Below are 23,278 nucleotides of genomic sequence, written 5' to 3'. Positions count from 1 at the left end.
ATTTCAAGACTATTTCCTTAACTCATCCTGTATTTCTCTGCTCTTTCCCTCTGATCCAGATTTTGGCAGGGTTGACTGAGCCAGGAAAGCATCTCTAAAGCGGCAGAATCTCTCCCAGAACATGGGATCTAAGGAGCCACCGTGATTTCAAAAAGGGCCTCTGGGGCGAGTGGGTGGTGAGCCTAAACCACCATCTGCTGTTTGTTTGGTTTGTCCCCCCTCCCCTTTTTTGGCTCTTCCCCTGTGCTTCAGAGACTGACTCATTCCTAGTCAACACCAAGTGTTATTTGAAAATTTTAAAAAATAATGTAAATTTCTACACAATGTATTGGCTTTAACATTTTACTATCTGACTTCTTTTTAATGAAATACACGTTTTTTCCACCAGTGGTTGTTGCAAATACCCTATAATACTAATTCAATTCAATCAATGTTTACTGAATTTATTCAATGTATCATTCCTATGCTCCAGGCTATGAATAATATAAGACTCCAGTTCTCTAACAGTGCAGTGGCAGGGACACTGTGCCTGTGTGTAACCACTGACTTACCAGTTAGGGATGTGAGAGAGGGTCTACCTGAGAATATTCCTTTCTACCTCTGTTTTTTACAATTTTCCTTCTCTCACACTACAAAGGAAAACCATAATAAACACCTAAACATCTAAAATTACTATAATTTACTGCCCAGAAATGACAAAAAGCAAAACAAAGCAAACAAAAATTTTAGGGTGTCATATACATAGAAATTTTAAAATATTGATACCAGAGAAGTCTCCTTTAATCAACTCTGTAATTCACCCACTATATCGATACAAGACACATTTCCAATAAAATTTAAATTATTATGTTAATATTTACCTGAATTTGAGTTGTTTGGCTCAATTGTGTCCTACTAACAATTATAATGCATTCTAAAATATTTTTAATTATAAAAGTTTACAGGAAATAAAACACATATTTGATTATTGCACACTTCGGTTGTAGAACCATTATAGAGTGACCCATAAAAGATAAATAAAAAATCCAATTATAAAAATGCATTACAGTGAAAATTTTGAGGGAGAGGTGGAATAATGGATGATATCACGGAGAAAATAGAAGTAAAAAAACTTGTTCATATTTTTAAAATGGATTTTGATGGTTATTGACTTACTGTCATATTTGGATTTCATTAGATACATTTAAATCATCCTATGATTATACTTATTTGATGATCATATTTACCTCTTGTAGTGACTTTTCTCTTAAATTCTATTTCATCCAGTATTAACAGGGCTGCACTATCAGGCTTTCAGTTGGTATCTGGTGCATATTCCTCCATCATTTTACTTTCAAACCCTATATGCACTATTTGTGTTTCTTTTAAACAACATATTTTCTTTTACATCAGTTTAGCAATTACTACCTTTTAATTGGATGTGATTATTGATAGACATAGTTTTGACACTATTATTTTAGCATAGTTTTTCTCTTTATCTTGCCCAGCATTTGTTCTTTTCTCCTCACTTCCTTGCCTTCTTTTATATATTATTTTTGTTATTATTCCATTTCCCCTCTTTGTTTAGAAGATCAACACTCACTTTCTAATCTTTAATGGTATCTTGACAACTTTAACATGCTTCTTTTCTTGACAAAATAGTTACTTTAACTTTTTTCTTAGGCTATATAAAAAAACTTTTAGTAGCCTGTCTCCACTCACCTGGGAATCATCAAACTAGCTCCTGTTCACCACGTTAGTCTTCAGTGTTAACTCCACTTCCTCAGAGTACCCTGCCCTGATATACCTTCCCCACAAACTACAGCCATAATTAAAAAAAAAAAAAATCAATGCTATAATTATTTCCAATCACATTCTATCTCTTCTTCGAATATCTTACCATAAATTAGTAATATATTTAATTTGGATGACTTATTTAAGGCCTAGTTCTTTCATCAGGGAAAGTTTGATGGGATTAGGGACATTTTAATCTTGGATGTTGCTTGCATCTCTTCCCTTGGATCTTTGTAGACAACAAAGTGCTTATTTACAGTGTAGTATAAATGCTCCTACCATGGCTGACTTCAAACTACCAACTAGGTAGATGCAAATTTGGTGAGAGATGTACGTAACTGGTTTAGCACATGACTGAAAGTAGGAATTTTGTCATTAGCATTATGAAGTGTTATAAACCTACTAAACTAGATTCATAATTCTCCTCTTTTTATGGTCTAAATGCATATTTGAAAAAAAATCTTTGACACATGGAATATTTTAAGAGAACTTACCTCAGAGTATATTTAGTTGGTTATTATTGTATACTTGTTTTCCTCCAAACTATCTGAGCTTTCTGTTACATTAACATCTGGGCTTTTGCTATATTTAGGTATATGAAGTAATCAGATTATTAGTTTTATCACCATTTGAATAAAAGTTGACTTAACTAATAAGCTCAGTATATTTGGGTTCATCAAATGAGTAAAATACACTAAAATATTATATATATAAAATACATATACATATACATAATATATGTCTACCTTTGGTGAGGAGAGTGGTTTGGCTACATTTAGTTAACTATGTGGCCCATCCTCTGCCCCCAACTCCCAGATAAGGTAACAAGCTTACCTAATACATTTCTGTAAGTGCAACTCACTGCAAACTTCCTATTTAAATAAGACAAGGAAAAACGGAAAAGAAACACAGATCACTGATATATTACTAAGCTAACAGACTTTCTGCTAAGAAAGTCAAGGATTGATCTACATTAAAAATGTGATTTACTCCAGAAAGAGAATAATTAAGCATTAGTCAATAGCTAAGGCATTTTAATAGTATCTTTCTAACAGCTGAAAAATGCATTAGAAGACTAAAATCTGGACCTGTAAAAAGCTTCATTAATTAAACAAAAATCCTTTTCTTCCCACTGGGAAACTGTCAAAATGTTTTCAAAAGTGGATGTCAGATGAAGCAGATACATAGTTACGTACAGAAATACTCTGAGTTCATATGTGTCCTAGAATCTGGAAGCGTAAGCCATTTGATGATTTCAAACTGGGAGAAAAATTCAGATTATATCAATGCCTTACATACCATCAAAATGGTTTAATTAAACATAGCATGTGGGCAGGCATTCTCTGTACCCTGCAGGGAATATTATGAAGGCTTGAAAAATGCTCCCTGACTTCAGGGTACTTTGACCTGGACTCAAGGACCAGAAAAAAGACAGGTGAAATAAGAAAAATGTAAGTGCATTCTGCTTGGATAATACTCTGTAACTAGGATAAGTGACTGTGGTCTAGAGCAGTTAGAGAATGCTTCCTGGAAAAGGCTATGTATGCATATGTGTGTGTTGGGTAGGGGTAAACAGTATTTTCCAAGTTTTTAGCATGGACAGAATTGAGAAGGTTGGGAGGACATAGTTCTTCTGGAGGGAAAGAGCCTAAACACAGATTAGTAAAAGAATTATCCAAGACGTGCTATGCATAGTGAGATATTTAGAACATCAGCCTGATTTTCCTTGACTCAAGTGGGCCAATGGGGATGAAAAGATACAACAGTGCCTAATGACCTTGTAATACTAATAGAAAAATAAGAATAGGCAATTTCATGTGCAAACTATACATATGATGTAATGTTTACAACTCTATGTATGTATCACTTCACTTTACAGATGGGAACCTGATCCTTAGGAAGGTTAAATAACCAGCCCAAATCACACACTTAACACAGGACAGAGTTGGGCTTCATTGCCTCCAAAGGGGATGTTCTGCTCTGCCTCTGCCTACAAAGGCAGAGTTAAAGGAATGTTACAAAAATGGCTTAATCCCTGTTCTCCAGGAGGGAGAAAGAAACCAACATTTACTGTACATTAAAAACACTTAAGCACACAGAGCAGGAAATAGATATCCTGACCCATACAATTTCTTATGTGTCCTCCATTTCTTTCATGTGGATTTGTCTCTTGACTCAGAAAAGTTATGGGCATAACACAGTGGAACAATCATGGATTTTGGAATCAATAGGCTCTCACTGCAGGCCTGCTCTCTGCTTGGACCATTTAACTCTCCCAGTCTCAGCTCCCTGAGACTATGCTCCTCTATAGAATGCGGATATAAAACCATCCTACCTGATTGTTGAGAGAGTGGTGTGATCATGTGTTATGTATCTAGCACAGGATAAATGACCCTAATTATTGCAAGTCATTTATCTCCCACACTGAGAAAAGTCCAGCTCAGAATCTATTATAGGCCTTTAATAAATAGAGCCCAACCAGTCTTTTCTGCATTCTGTTTTGTTTTATAGTCACACATGTGCATGTTGCTTTCTTCAAGAGGAAAAAGACTGTGGTTTATTGGCTTGCATACCCTCTCCCTCCTGGTGACACAGAAAGTTTCTAGCGTTTTTTGCAGACACACCAGGCAGCACCATTTTTACAAATTGAGAAAGGCATGCTTAGGGGAGACAGATAGTAAATATCAAGCAGATGTCAGTTTGTTCCCATATCTACCCTATTATGTAGATATGGAAACTGAGGTACAGAGAGGTTACCAGCCAACTTTCACAACTCATAGCAGGTAGGATTGGGATTTTAAACAAATAGTGTAGTTGCAGGGCTACATTCTTGTTTTACTCTAACAAATATACAGGATTCAAATTTCAGCCCTCCTCCCTTCTACACACCCTCTCTACACACACATACATGCAAGCACACACACACGTATGCCTCCCATCAATACATAAAAAACTCTGTCACTTAATCTGAGCCAGATCAAGTGGAAGAAAAAGGGGAACAAAAATACATTAGCATAGCCATAACCATCAGTAAATGGAAATAAATATCATAAATTGTTGTAGAATCTATAGTCAAATAATACATTGGGTATAGTAGGAACACAGAGGAGGGAATGCCCAGCTCACCCACAAGTGTCAGCAGAAGTTTCATAGAGAAGGAGAGGCTCTCAGTTTTGAAAGATGACCAACCAGGCATTGAAAATAGGTATTGAAGGTAGCTGGTAAATAATAATTTACTGTGAAATTGGACTATTAATGTTGTTTTGCAAAGTGCAATTGTCAGAATATTAGTTCCGTGGTATTTTTTTTAAAGGCCCTATCTAAATAGGCTATGCAAACACTTAACTAAATGGGTTGAACAAAGAAACACAATTTGGGATTTTTCTTGATTGTTTTCCTAGTTCACATTCAGAGTTTTTCCTTTGCTGATGGGATGTGTCATTTCCCAAGCTGGCAACAGACTATAGTTTGCTCTGAAAATACTGTAATACCCTCACCTAGGTTGCAATTCTTAGGGCAAAGCTACCCCCAAAACAAAAAAAAAAAAAGTTTTTGGATAATGCTGATTTAGGGCCTTTCCTCATGTGACGTATTAGGAATGTGAGCTGCAATGGTCACTGCAATATGTTTGTTACATGTCATTACAGTATACTTCCTCTCTTGCAAGCCTTATAACCCAGATGACCATATTGTTTGGCATATTTTAACTCTTTAAAGGTCTTTGTAAGACTTGGCTGGTTTTAGCTAACTGCACTTACTTAGGTAACCAGTCAGTCTTCATTCTCCAGATACATTTCTGGGAATTTGTGCTCTTGTGAACCAAGCAGACATTCCTTCATTAATGGAGATGTGATGTTAGTTTTAAGTGGCCTTTCTTCTATCATTGGCTGGAAGATAAATAAAGGCAAATAAGAAAGGTGCATATACATCTCTTTGTGCTCAACAGGTATAGCTGTATGAAAAGGGACTCTGGTTAAAATACTTAAAATAACAAAATAAAAGAAACAAAAGTATAATATTAACAACAACACATTCCACTGGTTCTTTTCCACCTGCCCATGAAGGGTCTCAGCTTCTTCAGAATCCCAGCTTTCCTAGGAGTTCTCAGTGGATTGCTCACGTTAGTTCATGAACAATCTCCTCTTTAAGATGGTAGGTACATTGTTCGGTTGCTAGGCATCCTCGGGTACCACTTTTCTGAGGGCCCTCTTGTAGTCAAAGCACTAAACCCATTTAAACTCCATAGCTCCACAGCTATATAGGGTGCAGTGTGCCATGCAGGGGAATACTCCATCCTATAAGTATTATGTCCCAAGAGAAGGGCTCCATATCAGCCACTATGTTGTTCCAGTTTCTACAGTTCTTGTTGAAAAAAACAAAAAAAGAAACATAAACCTCTGTTAACTCATAATGGTCTCACAGAAATGTTTTCATACTTTACCCCACAACAAAGAGGTAAAACGAGTATTAGTATTCTCATTTTATATGTAAAGAATCTCAGCCAAAATGGGTGTCAAAGCAAGTCCTTTTCTTCTGTTGTGATCATTCTTCGAAGCACCATTTCCCACAGTGGAAAACAGTCCTAAGTGGGCTTAGGAGAGATGTTTACAAAATTAAAATACTAGCCTCTATGTTCAGGAAAGATAGCTGCTTGTCAAGCTGTTGGCAAACCAGTAAACCATTTTTACTCTATGATAGTACTATAAGGACTCCACTGACCAACTGCTGGTACTTCCCAGTATTTCTGCTGGTCTTTATTCATGACCACAGGTTCCCTCCTTCTGAGGTCAATTGGTCTCTGTAATCTTAAAACACATTTTTATTGTCTTTATATGCACCACATCTAAATGGATCTGTACATTTATGTAGCTCATAAGCTAGTCTTTAAGTAGAATTTAAAAAACAATTATTTGAATTAGCCATACCATAACAAGATGGATAGACGTTTTTAAAGTAGATATACCCAAATAAAACATGGAAATTGAGGTATGACAATGTATTTACATGCAAAGATTTATAAGCCTATCTATGTATGTGGAACACTGACTCAGATTTCCCACTTAGATAGACTCAAACAGTTTTAAACAATTAGCCACTCTACTTGACATGAATTCATTTTTATTACTCATCTTTATTACTTTTGAGTACAAGAATATTGTTTCATTTTACAAATATTTTCCATCTCCTTTGGACCTCAAGGAGGTTCACCTTGAAGGAATGATAGCTGACATGATACTGGGATCATAATCCAGGACTTTCCACTCCATAGATCTTAGCTATTTTACAGTACCTGAATTATCCCAAAAGCTTTTCTAGACCTCACATTCTTTAAGTCTATTCCTTTAATCAACAAATATCTATTATCATCTATGCTCCAGGCATAGTACTTGATTGTTAGGATAGAATTTCTCCTCTCCGGGAGTTTAACTTGAAACTGATGAATTGAGAAAGGATAAGGTAGGGGAGACAGAATCAAGCAGTAAAGTAAATAAGTAAATAAATGAATAAATTCAAATGATACATTTAGAGAGAAGTGATATTAAAACGTGATATTATAAAGAGTTACAGAAGAGGTAAAGTATTTAGTGAACAAAAGAAAAATAAGAAGAAATGAGGTCTGAACATTAGCCTGAGCCACGTAACAGGATTTTGCAGGTCATAGTAAAGTTTTGATTTTTTTCCTAAATGCACTGGAGGCCTTTGAGGGGAATAGTGCCACCTTATTTAGATTTTAATAGATTGTTTGACTACTGTGTAGAAAAAGATTGGAGGGGGCAGAAGTAAAGTAGATGTATCATCCAGGAAGCTATCATGTCATTCAGATAAAAAAATGAATGCTTTGAATTTACGGCAGGTAATGGCAGTGATTATACAAATTCGTATAATCCCAGAAGTTTTGGTTTTATTCTTTTTTCCTAGAACATCCAAGTATAGAGAAGTTGGCCACTTTCTGGCTCTGACAACGTCATTCCAGTGATGTCGGTTGCCAGCTTCTGAGTCATTAATCGAGCATACAGGGCCATGGTGCTCCCGGGCAGGCTTTGTTTGGTATCGACAGCCGTCCTCAACCCCACTCACCCAGAAGGAAGATGGGTTTCTCTCTGTGCCACCCAAGGACATTCCTGTGGTCTTTTTATATTTTTGCCTGTCTTAATTTCTGAAGTTATTTACTTTTAAACTCTGACAGATTCAGAAAGAGAAAGATGAGAGCTCCATGTAGTGACGGTAAAAATGAAAAGGAGTTGAAAATACGTAACATAGTTATAGATCAGAGAAGAGACTGGCAGAGTGGAGACTATTACTCAAGCATTCCTACTGCCTTTAGTTTGCTTTGATGCAAGCACAGGTTTTGATACTCATTTGCAGCTGACTAGCACACAGCGGATCAAGCCATACATAGGCCACCTCTCAACGGGCACCAATGTTTGACTATGGGATTAGTAATTGAGAACAGAATTCCATAACCTCAAATGATAGATGAAAACAAAGCATGGCCATGGGACTGGAGGAGCTCGACTACCTGGCAGGTTACTGAGACAAATACTAGACTTGACATGTAGCTTGACCCTCTATGGTGTGCCTGTATGCCTATTAGTAACACAATTCCAAAATTCGTTATTTGTGAATACCATCTTGGACATACCCAGCTTGTTTCAGATCTGCCACTTCATTTAAATTCCCCATCCTCTTTATATTACTTTCTGTGAATCCTTCAACTCAAGTTCTCTTGAAGGACTCTGGGTTTAACTCATCATCGGCTTTCCCTATGAACAATTCCAGTATACCTGCATAGCAGTGTCTCTGAATCAAACTCCTTTTACTTATAACTGGTCAGCACCTTTGTTTGCCCACCTAATTACCTATTCAGGGAGAAAGTGGGAATTCAGATATTGGGATGTAAGCACCCACACACAAAAGAAACATACCTTGTTTTTTGAACTGCCTTCTGGAAGGGTAGTAATTTTCCAGGAACAAACATCATGAGTCTAATCACTGAAGTTGAGGCACAAGATCATAAAAATGACTATTCTTCAAGCCACACTAGTTCTGAATTATCTGTTTCATGGACAGAGTGAAGAAGTGGTCATAAAATTGGAACAGGGATTAAATCTGTGTCAGGAATCACATGATAGCAGCTGTGGACAGTGGGACAATGTAGGAGGTGGGGTACAAACAAGTTTACCCAGACTTGTGTGAGGCAGCCTCACATTCCTCCACAGGAGGGCGTCTAACCTTGGGAAGACAAACACTCATCAAAAGGACTGCTTCAGGAAAAACCTTTCTTTTAATATTTTTATTATATCTATATTGTACTGCTATTTACACATATAATGAAGGCACAGTGCAACAGTAATAAACTAATAATTGCAAATAATAATTTAAAAGACCTCCGATTCTAGAACTTAACACATTTTTTTCTTTTCATATTTGTTTTTCTACATTTTATCTAGTTACAGAAACGTCTGTGTATAGCTCTGTGTACTGCTTTTTTTTGTTTGTTTTTTTGTGGGGAGAGAGAGAGAGGGAGTATGTGTTAGCATTCTACTCTTTCCTTAAGCATACTGGCATGGATAGTTTACACTTTTCTACATAAGCTTTAGGGCTTCACACTGCATAAATTTATCATCTCACAGTTCTGTAGGTCAGAAGTCCAGGGCTGGATTTATTTCTTAGCTCCAGGTCTCACAGGGTCAAAATCAAGAAGGCGGCAAGACTGTATTCCTGAGTGGAGATTCTGTGGAAAAATCCACATCCAAATTCATTCAGCTAATTGGCTAAATTCAGTACCCTGTAGTTGTAGGACTGAGTGCTGCATGTCCTTGCTGACTGCCAGGTGGGTGGCCATCCTTAGTTGCTAGACACTTCTGTCTGGTCCTTGTATGGAGCCTCCTGTATCTTTAAAGCAGCAATGCCATATCAAATCCTGCTTGCACTTGGAATCTCTCTGATTTCCCCTTCTGCCACATACCTTCAGCTTCTTCAATCTCTCCCTCTTCAGCTGAAGAGTGTTTTCTGAGTTTAAAGGCTTATTTGATTAGATTGGGCCCACCCCGATAATGCAAAATTATCTCCCTAATCTTAGGGTTTGTGAACTTACTTACATATGCAAAATCTATTTTGCTCTATATGGTAACATATTCACCTGCTCCACTGATTAGGATATGGACATTCTGGGGGGCGTTTTTCTTTCCAGCCACAGTATACGCCTTTAACAGTGTCACCATTTTTATGTACACTAACATTAAAGAACATTTTCTGAGGATGTATATTTGTTTTCACTTTTGTTTTGCCACTTTACATTATATTTTCTTATTTTCAATTCTTACATTATTTCCTTTAATTGAGGAATGGGATCACTGTGTCATGTTAGAGTACTTTTTTTCAGCTTACTGCTTTCAACTTATTGCTATATTGAGTTAAAGTAGATTTATACCAGTTTATAAAGTTCAGCCCTAAAAGACTGCAGTTTTGTAATTACCTCACCAGCCTTGTGTGTAAACATTTTTAGATGTGTATTTCCAGTCTAAAGTGTGACAAACATTTTGCCACACATGTATTATAATTGATATGACCTCCTATATGAATTATCTCCAATACTATTTTCCTGAGTATTTTTTGGCATCTTGATGCTCTATATATAAAGAAATTATCCACCTATTTGTCATATGTAGAGAAAACATTTTTCCATATAGGCTGTTACTATGTTTTAGCTTGATATTTTTCAATGCAGATAATATTTTTTAACTACTTAAGTTTGTCATGTCCCTTAATAATTGTTTTTTTATTCAAATCTGAGAAAGCTGTTTCTTCACAGATCTTACCAGTTTCTCAGCTCTTCAAATCATCTCATACTAGTGTAGATAATATTTGATCTACCTTTCAAGGATGATTTGCATACTGGGCATTTTTCAACAGAGGGCAGCATTTGGCATTTGTTCTGCTTTGTGGGTGCATATTTTAACCGCAGAGCACCAAATGCTCTGAAAAATTCCTCAGAAAATACAGTGAATCAGGAAAACAACATGTAAAAGTGCATTTCTATGGAAACAAAGGATGTATTTTCTTATCACAGAGCTTCTGAGAGAGTCTTAAATATTCTTTGAAATGCAATAAACATTCTTTAAATCAATAATTGTGGTGAAAATAATAAAGAACCAACGTATGTTAGAAAAAAAATGTCAGCTTTACAAGGTAATAATGACAGGAGGTTTTAGCCAAAACTATAGAACAATAAAATATGACTGAATAAGCCAACAATAAGTCTTGAATTTGCTGCAGAAAATGTAACTAATTTGGGGCAAAAACTGCAACTAAAGCTCTATTCTCTATATGACTTAATAAAAAAATGTTTGCATTATATTTTTAATTGTCTTCATCATAAATTCTGAATCCTTTGCATGGCTCACCAGATTTTTTATTTTCTAGCCTGAGGCCTCAAAATGTAAGTAAATATTCCCTATTATAGTTTCCAGGTAGAATATTTCCCACCCTGTGCTCTTATCCTGTTTTTCTGTCTCTGCATTATTCTTATTAGGCCCTAGGCTCTTCTGGGACCTGTCTTTGTCTTATTATCTCTATGCATTGGAATTTGAGCAGTGCAGATAGCACAATATAGTCACTCCTTAAATAAGGAAGGAAATGATATTGAGATATGGATTTTTCCACTTATTAGTTTGGCAATACTTTTATACTTTTTTCTCGAGCACTTCTAGTATTTGCCTAATATATATACAAAATCCCTGACCTTAGCTCATTTCAATAAAAATTATTTCAGTATAATGTACCTTTTCCTTTTAGGGATTTTATAGAATTTATGTGTTTTTATAAGACATTTTGAAATTATTAACTGAAGCATATCAAAGCAACTAGGAACTATAATTCCATTAGAGACCTTGGTTTAGAAATACATCCACTCCCGATTTCCAAATGCATCACAATTTTAGGACCACTGAGGTTGGAGGTCATAAAAGCAGCTAAAACTTTATGTTTTAATAAATCTGAGTTGTCTTGATTGAGAGGAAAGGAAAAAAAATGTGTGTACCACACACTTTTGCAAGATGGATTAAGTGAGCAGAAATTCATAATTTACAAGCATAAATCCATGACGGCAAGATGGTCATGGAGTGACACAGGCCTGACATTTGGTCTAGCTTTCATAAAGTATAGATAAGAAAATTATAGAATCACTTTTAAAACCCTTACACAGGATAAATTTTCTGTGTTGTTCAGTGTTGAAATTCTTCAAGAATGAACACAAACCACTTGTCCTCAGCTAATTGAAGATTTATTGAATGTTTCCCATGAACCAAAGGACTCTGCTAGGTACATGGAATATAATAATAGATGGGATAGTATATAGAAGGGGGGCCAGAGTCCTAGAATAAAACTGTTCATCAAAAAGTACCTCCTTCTAAAGACGATTAGATATCTAAACAAGTTGTGTCTGTAAATGCTCTTCCCCTATATTCATTCATCAAAATTCTTCAAACCTCATCTCCATAACCCTATTCCCTTCCTAAATTACCTCAAGGAAATCGCATACCTCAGATATTTCTTCAAGACTGGTGTGAGTTTGCTTACGGTGCTGTGAATCACCCAGAGGAAACTGCGTACAGTGGAGAAACTCTTAATGCTCATCATTTCTTCCTGTCACCAGGCACGGCACAAAGTGCAGAACTGCAGAATGAACAAATGAGTTGCATTTCTTTCATCTACAAAAATAATATGCAGTAGTAATAGTACAACTCCTTTCAGATTCCTGGATCTGATTCCAATACGTGTGTGTGTGTGTGTGTGTGTGTGTGTGTGAGAGAGGGTTCTTTCCACACACACAAAACCAAGCAATTCTCAAACCCCAATAGGGTGTCAATTCTGACACTACCTGCACAGAGATTGTACCAGACTCCCCAGGTGAAGGGCTCTGCCCTATAAGACTGCCCTCCACCCACTGACTCCAGATGTCTGTTGCAAGTCCCAGGCACCTGTGCTTCTGACCAACAAGCTACAGATTGGAGGATCACGCGACCTCCCACTTAGATTCGATTAATTTGCTAGAGCGACTCACAGAACTCAGGAAAAAACTTGGTTTACCAGTTTAATAAAGGTTACTGTAAAGTGTACATGTTAACACCAGATGAAGAGATACACAGGGCAAGGTCCCAAACAAAGGAGCCTCTGTCCTCGTGGAGCTTGGGGCTGGGCTCAGGGGCACAGGGGAGCTTTCTGGTTCCCCAAGCATGGAAGCTCTCTCCAACAGAGAAGCAGGATCCAACAGAGCACTGTGCTCCTCTCAGTGGTTCTTGTAAGGGTTTCATTGCATAGTCATGACTGACTAAATCATTGGCCATTGGCTGATTCAACCTCCAGCCCCTGCTGCCCTTGGGTGGGTCCAAAAGTCTCTCATTAGTATAACAAGACACCCATTTCACTTTAAGGCTCTGAAGTGTTTCCAAGAACTGTGGATGAAGACCAAATATACCTGGGAAATATATATTTGATCTTCTGAATAACCAAATATGTATTTCTTACAACTCATTATATTATATGAGTTAATACATGAGTGAATTAATGAATGAATGAATAATTTGTGAACATATTTTGGGGTTTACTGAGAGGTTAATTTTGCATTCACATTTGCATAGTTATTCTAATTCTTTAATTCATTTACAATGTTTTGGTTATGTCATTTCAAAATTCCCATTATAATTTTGGATTTGTTCTTTTTTCTTTTAATTCTCTGATTATTTACCAGTATTTATTTTCAAATGATATTACTCTGTTACTTTTTGGTTGATTATTCCTTTTGGTGTTTTTTTCTGTCTATTAATGATTTTTATATTCAATTTTATTTGGCTGACATTAATATTCCAAAACCAGATACTGGATTTCTTCTTTTGATCAGTAGTACCCTTGTATAGATACCTTTTACTTATTAATTTTTAATCTCATTCTTTGCCTTGGTCCCTCCCTATGCTGTGTGTAAATGTGCCTATTACTGACCTAACAAAACTGATATTTTTTTGGTATTCTCTGTGCTGTACTACTGTCCCCATGACCAGCTTACATTGTAATTGTGAATTATTGTATCCCTTTATCCCCTCCCTCCCCCTCCCTCCCCCTTCCCCCCATTCCAACCCCTCTCCTTTGGTAACCACTAGTCCCTTCTTGGTGTCTATAAGTCTACTGCTATTTTGATAAAACTGATTTTTAAACACATATTCTCTCTTCTTAAATTAATTAATATCTTAATAACTTACACACATTCACTTTCTTTTTTACTAGGCTGCTTTGTATGTTCCCTTCTCCTTGTTCTCTCTCTCTTTCTCTCTTCCTCTTTTTGTACCACATTATATTTTCTTTCCTTTACTTGTTAAAAGGTATAGATTCTAGTTATTTTTCTTGTGGTCCCCTGAAATTATGAGGATATACTTTGACCTGCAAACTTTTATATCAAATTTAGTAACAGTCAGTGTTTCTACCACACTACCATGAGAGGTGTTTATGTGTTTTAATTGCACATTTAACACATCCTCTTCTACTACCATTATTATGATATAAAGGTTCAGTTTTTGTTTATTCATTAAAAGTAGTTTTATTACTTTTACATTAAGCCCATAGTTGACTTTACTAGAATATTATCAACTTATGTGTCCACCATTTTTCTCCACACCTTATTTCTGCACTCTTTTTTTTTTCAATGTATATTCTCTAGTAACTCTTTTAAGTGAAGGACTCTGGGTGGTAAAGTCAAGAGCTATTAGAAAACATCTTCATTTCCTTTCACTCCTAGTTAGCAGGTTAAAAAGTTCTAGGTTGAGCTTTATTGTTAGCATTTTGGATATTACTCTGTGTTGCTTCTTAGAAATTCTCACCTATTTGTTTGCATGTTTACTTCCATATCCTCTTCTATGATCCTCCTCTTGACAACAAGCTCCATCATTTTGTAGGAAGCTAGGGGAATAAAAAAGGGAGCTGTCTAGAAACAGATAAAAGGTAAGCCAAGAGTTGTAGATACTGCCAATCATCGATATATAGTATCAAGAGAAAGGAGCAGAGAAACTGGATAGCTTCATATTTATATGCTTTAAGGATGGTGTGGCAGAAAGACTAGGCAGTTAGTGAACTAAAGATTCTTCTGACAGAGGGTTAGATAACCAGGGTCTGATTCCTAAAGGCAAAGGAAAAGTCAGAAAAGGGGCGATTTTAATGACTCATTTATTTCACTTACAGCATCTTTTGGTTGACCCCACGTCAAAACAATTCAATGCAGAGGAAATCTGAATCCCTTCAATTTCATCTTCAAACTTAGCCCTAGCCCACCACTTACTTTTCATAGAGGAAGTTCACTGCAGGGGTGGTCTGACCATTTGATATGAGCTATTTTTGTTGCCCACCAAATTGGTCCAGATTAAAAACACAGACCTTTTGATTTATTTCCTCAAGAAGTCTTGATGCTGTTTATCCTAGTATGAAAAAGATTTGACTGGATTTGGGAAAGATCGAGTTTTCCTCAACAATAAAAATTAACTTTGAAGTATTAGGTATCTCTATTCCTATTCTAGAAACAGCCATTTAAAACTTAAAAAGAAAATCCTTAACTATTTCTTTAGCTTTGTCTCTAACATATCCAATATCTGAAGTCCTAGGATGTTATTTTTATCTATTATCTACCTGCCTATCCATATATCTATGTATCTTTGGCTTCTGTCTTTCCTCTCCATTATTTTCCTATTCTCTGATCCCTGTACCTTAGAAGAAAGAGACCATTTATCCCATATTCCGTTGCAACAGAATTAAGTTATATCCATATCTTACTACCAAATAATTAGAGCCTTCTCTTTGGTAAACCAAGGATATGGCCAAAGCTTTGAAATTATGGGTTATGAGGTCCCACTAGAGTGTGCACTAGAGGCTCTTCCCTCCCAATAGATTCTCTTTACTTGCTAGAGCAGAAAACACTTATAGCTGCACTTGAGTAATCGTTAAGTCTACATATGTCTACATGTTCCTTTGCAAAATGATTAATTACAATGTAATTAAGAGTTTCTTTATATTTGTTTAGAGATAAAACAAACTCTAGCCAGGGAGAGTGCTGTGAAATCAACATATTTTACAGACAAAAGTACTGATTGATGAGTAATTATGAGAAAGAAAAATCATGTATGAAACAAAACTTAAATCATAGAATTAATTTTCACAAATTCTGAATTACAAGGAATTTATGGAAAGAAAACAATGAGACATACCTATATCATATTATTTAACATAAGGTAATTTTATAGAATAAAAATGCACTCTATCCCTAACCTTAGAGAAATTTAACTTCTTGATGCATCTATAATGAGGACATAAAGATACTAATTGTCTTACAGGTTTGCTGCAGGCCAGATGAAGGAAATCAGATTCTATCATTTAATGATTGTATGGCTTTATAAATGACCAAACCTTTTCCAAATATCATAAACTGTAAAATGAGAATGCTGATATCTAATTTCTAAGGCTATTAGGGAAATGAAAGAAAATGGTATTCATGAGGGTGTCTCTACAGAGAAAATGTATTTAATCAACTGGAGTCCTTGAATTCTATTCCATTTTTAAAAAGAGTAAATTATATATAAATATACAAACAAAAAGTTAAAACAGAACTGGAAATTACATATTTAAAGAAAATAGTTACAAATATCAGGAATTTATTTTCCTCTAAGCCTTTGTTCTTTTTTCCTCCCCGAATTTTTACTTGTTTTCGTAAAACTGCCTTTGGCTCTAAACCAACACCTTCCAAATGATGTAAAGCAATGTGATGTGGAAATTACTAGAAAGAAAAAGGAATCAACCCCACAGGAACAATCTTTACTCCTTTGAAAGAAGTGATTGTGTAACTACAGGTGGAAATTGTGAGAAGTCTTACTTACTGCAGCATTTCCCCTGTTCTTTCAATATTGGAAATGAAATCACTGTAGAGAGAGCTGTCAGACCCTATATATTACAAATGACCCAGTCATTCTCATTCTGTGTCTTCTTGTCCAAATATAATATATTTTCCACTGTTTTTAATTCCATTTATGAGGGAAAAGACATGCAGGTAAATGTCTGTCTTACAAAATAACAAACCTATTCAAGCCACCAATGGGCTGGAGATAAAATATGACTCAAAACAAAACATTTTCAGAAGACTTATAGAACCTCATCTTTAAAGTGGGTCAGCAGTAACAAAAACTGCTTCCTTCCCTGGTAAAAAATTAACTGAAATAAAATACACGTATATCATGGAACTAATTTGTTATTGTGCATAGTGCTTCTCATTTTAATTTATATGATTTTATAGTCTGTGCTTAGATGACTCTAAGCTGGCATGTAGTTCTTCCTGAGATAATCAGATGCTGGTCCCTATACTGAGAAGTGGTTTTGGGGACTGGCTCACATTATGTCCCCAGCTGTGAGAACATAAGACACAGGAATACCTATGTGATTTAAACGTTAGCCTCTAGAGCCATACTGCCTTTGTTCAATCTCTGTGACCTTGGTCAAGTCATTTACACATTTTTATTCCTAAATTTCCTCATCTGCCTAATGAGGAATAATAATGGCCCTATCCTGTAGGGTTTTGTAAGTATTAAATGAATTATACATACAAATAACTTAGAAGAATGTCTGGCATAAAAAAATACTTAAAAACAATGTTAGCTATGGTTATTCCCAGGTCATGATATACTTGTACCTGAAGATCTCCAGCGAACTCTAAACCAGCAGGTTATTTCATACATAAACTGACTATATGTCTCCCAGACAGCTGAGAATGGCTATGGAGACATAAAACTGCTAGGTAGAAAGGTAGCCAAGAGCTACAGGGAAAGGAGAAGATAAGGTTCGAGGAAAAAACATCTGCCCAAACTGGGTAGAGGGTCCCACTTGGGGACAACAAAGGTTTTACAGGCAGATAACTTCCTTGCCTATCAGGTCCAGGCTAAACTGGTCCCAACCAGGTCCCAGCAGACATAATCGAGCAAAAATAAGAAGCGCCCAAACCACACCTCATCATAACCTCATAAAAATAAAATTGCTGTTTTACTACCCCCTCCCCCATGGGCTTTTCTGTGTGCATTTTGGGAAAAGACATGCACATCAAAAGGAATTGCTGTATAACTAGAGCTGTCAATCAAATGATCTCACCCTGTCAATCAAAGAAGTACCTCCCAGCTAGGACATGATAGACAGACCCTCCCCTAAAATTTCGGGACCTTTGTCTACCTTGACTGACTGGCTCTTCCCTTGGAGTGTATTCTAATAGAACTTCAGCTCTGCTTTGCTACTTCATCTCTGCCTTTGAACTCTTTGTTGTGGTGGTGATAAGAACCAAGGAGAACAAACTCAACTGGTAACAAGACCACCCACCCTTACCCCTGAAAAGCTCACCCAGTTTGAGCTTCTGGGCCCTTGGGTAGGAACTAAACAGGAGTTGCCCCACTCAAAAGCTGGTTGCAATTTATATTCCTCTCTTCACACAATTAAGTTGTTGTAACCTTTACAGATAAAAGGGACCTGTATCATTTGTATCTTTTCTAATCAGTTTTCTTTCTATTAATCACAATCAACCTGCCAATCACAATCAACTGTCACAAAGGGAATATGACCTTCTGTTGGGGAATGGATGCATTACAACATGGATTCAGGAACAATGGTGTACGAGTGTCCAAAATATTCCTGGATTCCAAAAGGTTTCCCGTGGTAGAAACATCTATTCTGACCCTCAGTTAATAAAAAGTTCTTACCATTACATGCACTCCTTTATAAACCTCCACTGTGACTATCACTGCGTAGGATAAAGACGAACATTTTAACATGTATACCTGCCTAGTTTCTACATTCCTAGGTGCCAGTGTCTCTTATCTGTACCCACATTGCTCTTTTTCAGATCCTTGAAATGTGCAATGAATTTGAGAAACCTCATTTATGAAAATAATCAATACAATAACACATATCACCTTACACGCATTTCTTTCATTTAGGCAGAAACCCAAACCAAACTAAGAACAAATGCTAAACTCATTGGCTCCTGTGAAAGACAAGACTGGGTCAGAATTCAAATCATGTCACCCAGACATGGATAGAGAAAATAAGGATAGAGAAAATAAGAAATAAACAGAATCATCACCTTAATATTGACTTTGGTCTGCTATAGATATCCGGATCAGAAACTGACAATAGGAGGGAGAATATAAGTGGTTTTATCTAAATAAAAAATGTTTATCAAAAACAAAAAGATCATCTTGGAATTTAGGGTAATACAATGATAATCTTGGATTTTCTCTCTCTTGACTCCTAGCTGGCTTCACTCTCAAGCTGGTTCGGGCACAGCTGGCCACACACAGCCTGAGGCTTCTATCGAGCAACAGCAAAGCTATTCCTTCTCCCCTGTCCCCAGGAGAGCCTGAAGCCTGAGCATCTCTGCATGGGACAAATACTATCTCAGGAACAATCTGAAGGAAGTTCTGAATGCCAAAGCATGACACTATTAAATAGAACAGAAGATTATGAAAATAATTAAGAGGAATAAACCTTGGCTAAGGAATGAAGCTGAATCATGGTTTTCTAAATTCCTGTCCTCCTATTCTCCCTCTTCTGGATACTTAAATCTAAAATACCCGAGGTTTACAAATTTTTATTATCTTGTACATACAATTAATTATAGACTGCCTCATATCACAGCTATCAGTGTATACTTATTAGGATATACATTTCTTAAGAATTGGTATGTTGTCCTCTTTGATAAATTTTTATTTTGAAATAATTTTAAGTTTACCGAAAAATTGCGAAGATACCTTTTTCATCTTTATATGTACCACATTATTTAACATAATGCTTTAGGTACTCAGTAAGTATTTTCTATTCAAACAACAATTTTATATCAAGACCCATTGATTTTGTTAGTTAGCTTCATGAAGTAAAGGATTTAGAACTGTGTTTGGACAGTTGCTGTGCTTATTTGCATCTTTCTATTATTACTGTAATTATTATTAATAATTGTGAGATGAGGAAATTTTCATATCCATTCTGCCCCTATAGGAAGGATAGAGAAAATAAGAAATAAACAGAATCATCACCTTAATATTGACTTTGGTCTGCTATAGATATCTGGATCAGAAACTGACAATAGGAGGGAGAATATAAGTGGTTTTATCTAAATAAAAAATGTTTATCAAAAACAAAAAGATCATCTTGGAATTTAGGGTGATACAATGATAAATTTGGAATGGACTCTAGATACCATGCACTCTACCTCCCACTTTACCTATGAAGAAACAGCTTCAGACGTGTTCAGTAACCTACACGAATGTAACAAAGAAGTAGCAGTGTTGGAAAAGAAGACGACTTCCAATTGTAAGTCCAGAACATTTCCCTCTATACCAAAACGAACAGTATATTGCTAACCACTTAAGCAGTTCTTCATATTGACTATTCTTTTGATGAGAATGTGCATTTCATCTCTTTAAATGCACCACTGAATGTTATGAGAAATCTACCATAGAAAATGGCAACATCATGCCCTGGGTTATGTCTAGGTTTGAATGCTTGATATTCCTAGACTTGAATTCTACCTCTGTCACTTTTTTTTTTAGTGATGTAATCACAAGTTAATCTAACAAAGTCTTAGTTTTCCAAGGACTATATAATAACAATTTGGGGTTACGCTGAGGATCAAACTGGACTTTTGTTTTAAAGATCCTCTTTAAAACCTGGTATACAAATGGTAACCAGTAAGTATCGCTTCCTCTACCACTCCCACCAAGAGGGACACTTTTTCTAGGAGACAAGCTGGTTTAGAAAAAGGCTTAGATCTAAGGATATGACTGGGTTCTAATCCCGATTCTTCACTGTTGTATGTATAACAATGTCTCTGACATTCAAGTTCTTGATCTGTTAAGTAGGGATAATACCTCTTTCATGGAATGTCATGAAAATTGAATGCCTGGCATACCGTAAGTCCCCAGCAATTGCTCTATAGTTTCTTCCATTTCTTGTATTAGCTACCATTTGAATCAAAATTGATTTTTTTTTTTGCTATTTTTAAGAGGAGTTAAAATTTGTCATGTTTTTAAAATTATCAACCTTGATTTCCAGAAAACAAAGACAATGCAATGAAAAATGCCTACCTATATTTCTCTTTATATACCTGTTTTCAAGAAAAACTACAGCTAAAAAGTCCTAGTAGGAACAATTGGCAGAAATAATGCCTTATAACCATCTAGTAATATCTTTTAGACTATAACAGCAGTGAGCAATGTTCCCTCTTACATATAATATAAATAATAATTACAAGGAAGAAGATAACAATAGCTAATGCTGTACTAGGTGCTTTAGATATTACTTTTCTCAAAATAACCCTCTGTATTATTATCCTCATTTCACAGATGAGGAAACAAGGTTTCTAGGAAGTTAGAATATAACATACCCAGGTTGACACATTTAGTAAGGTATTGACTTGATTTGAATACAGTTATGGTTGTCATCAAAGATGTTTCTCTTTCCATAGATTCTGCTACTCTTCAATTCCAATAACTGAAACATCCTACTTTCCTGTGATAAAGATAAGATATAATAAAAAAATTAAAAAAGAGAAGTCTAGGAAAATTGAGAGTGCAAAAAGAGCTGTATAGCATCCAGCTATTCCTTCCCAAGTTACTGGCTTGCTATTGAATAGATAATAACATGTACAAATAACATATGCCCATAATTGATCATTTTAGTTCACTGGTAGAAAGTAAAAGAGAGCATATACAACCTTTACTTTCCTAGACACTAATCTTATAATTAATGACTGTAACTCCAGGGAGAATACATGGTCCCACCCTGCGGTAAGACATCTTTGAAACAGAAATCAGTTAAAGGAAGAAATAAAGTGGGAGAAACCCGTTTATTGCTTAAAAGCAGTCGTCCACTACTGCTAGCCCATGTCTTTCACCACCTGGCTGCAAAACGGGACCCCATCAAATCTCTCCAGTCCAGATATACCCTTGCTCCCCCTTGTAATCACCTACTGATATGGAGATGGGCTACTTCTCTCAACCCCGTGGAAACACCTATTGATACGGAGATGCACTAAGGCCAGGAGAGAGATTCTGGAAATACTGCAATTTTACCCACAATGATCCCCCCTTTTTCAACCAGAACGAATTAAATTTTGTTAATTAGCAGTTGAAACCAAAAGTGGTAACTTGAGAATAATATGCTTCTATTATGATATAATTTATAAACATCAGATCAATGGTTGTATTAGACATAAACTAAAAATTGTGCATATTTTCTGCAGATGGAAGTTTTGCACAGACAATTTCACTTCCCTTCACAGTTTACAATAAGATAGAAACTACTTTTAAGTCCTCTTAAAAGTAAACTTTTTTTTTGGAAAGTGTTCTCTTCTAGACTTGATGCCCTTTCTTCCTATACAATTTGGAAGCATAGCATCATGGACAGCCATGAGGTTGAGCTTCAAGGCTGAGTTTGAGTGTAGGCTCACCTCTTACTAACCATGCAAACTTGAGAAAAACACTCACCATCCTGATCCTTAGACTTCCCACATCTGTGAAATAAGGATAGTCTTTCAGCCCTGTTTTCAGATTTGTTGGATGATCCAAATGAGAAGATGTATTTGAGAACACTTGTTTGCAAATTGTAAAAGGCAGATGAAAGAACTGATATTTCAGGTTGTCCAAGGTGTGTGTGTGTGGATAAAATTTTACCTTTTCTGCAAGTCCTTGTTAACTTGTTCTTTCTCTTAAAGTCTTCCTTTCCTGAAAGGCTTTGCTATGCTTTCCTCTCAATGGTGAATAGTTTCCTTTCTGAAGTGCCTCCCTCCCTGACTTTCCTCTCTCCCTCCTTCTTACCTTCTCATATTATGCATTCTACACACATCATCCTCCACATAAGTTTGTCTTTTCTAATTATAATCACAATAACAAGAACATTGATAATAAAGGTACCTACCATTCACTAAATTTTCATCATGTGTCAGGCATGGTTTATAGCACTTCACATGCTTTATTTCAATCAATATTTGTAATATTCTCATAAAGAAAATATTACTCTCATACTCTTCATGAGGACTCCCCCTCCATCCCATCCAGTGCTTGTGGATTTTTCTCAGAATAACTCTCTCTCTCCCCTTTCTCCCTCACTTTCGGTGCCTTTTCTCTACACCATCTCCTACGGCTGCATCAAGTCTGCTCCTTCTAACTAAGCTTTGCTTCTCAGGCTGCTATAAAATTCCACAGATAGCAGTAGCGCTGTTGTTCTATGGATTCACTTCATTTTTGATTCCTGCTGATTATAAGCTGGAAACAGCTATTTTCCTTTAGAAAGATCACCATTAGATTAGGAGTGGAGTCAATTTCTGCAAGTTTCCTCTATAACCCACTCTCCCAGGGAAAAAACAAACGATGGTACTAAGTTCGCTTCATAGAAACTGATTGTGACATTTTAGTATTTGTTCTAATGGTGAGAACATGAG

At 36.1% G+C, this 23,278-nt stretch overlaps 1 long non-coding RNA gene across 1 annotated transcript in view; it reads right to left on the bottom strand.

Annotated features, from left to right (window-relative positions):
* Positions 1-5,307: 5,307 nt before the first annotated feature.
* The window catches only part of LOC108397146 (uncharacterized), a 94,659-nt gene continuing 76,688 nt past the window's right edge, over positions 5,308-23,278 (bottom strand). The window contains exons 6-10 of the long non-coding RNA XR_012122527.1: positions 21,224-21,348; positions 14,646-14,724; positions 12,317-12,450; positions 8,700-9,508; positions 5,308-6,135 (exon numbers count right to left, since the gene is read on the bottom strand). This is a non-coding gene — a long non-coding RNA (uncharacterized lncRNA). The remainder of the gene's footprint in view (positions 6,136-8,699; positions 9,509-12,316; positions 12,451-14,645; positions 14,725-21,223; positions 21,349-23,278) is intronic.

This window comes from Manis javanica, chromosome 11, assembly GCF_040802235.1.
Source record: "Manis javanica isolate MJ-LG chromosome 11, MJ_LKY, whole genome shotgun sequence".
Taxonomy (NCBI): Eukaryota; Metazoa; Chordata; class Mammalia; order Pholidota; family Manidae; genus Manis; species Manis javanica.
This window is presented reverse-complemented; position numbering and strand designations above follow the sequence as displayed.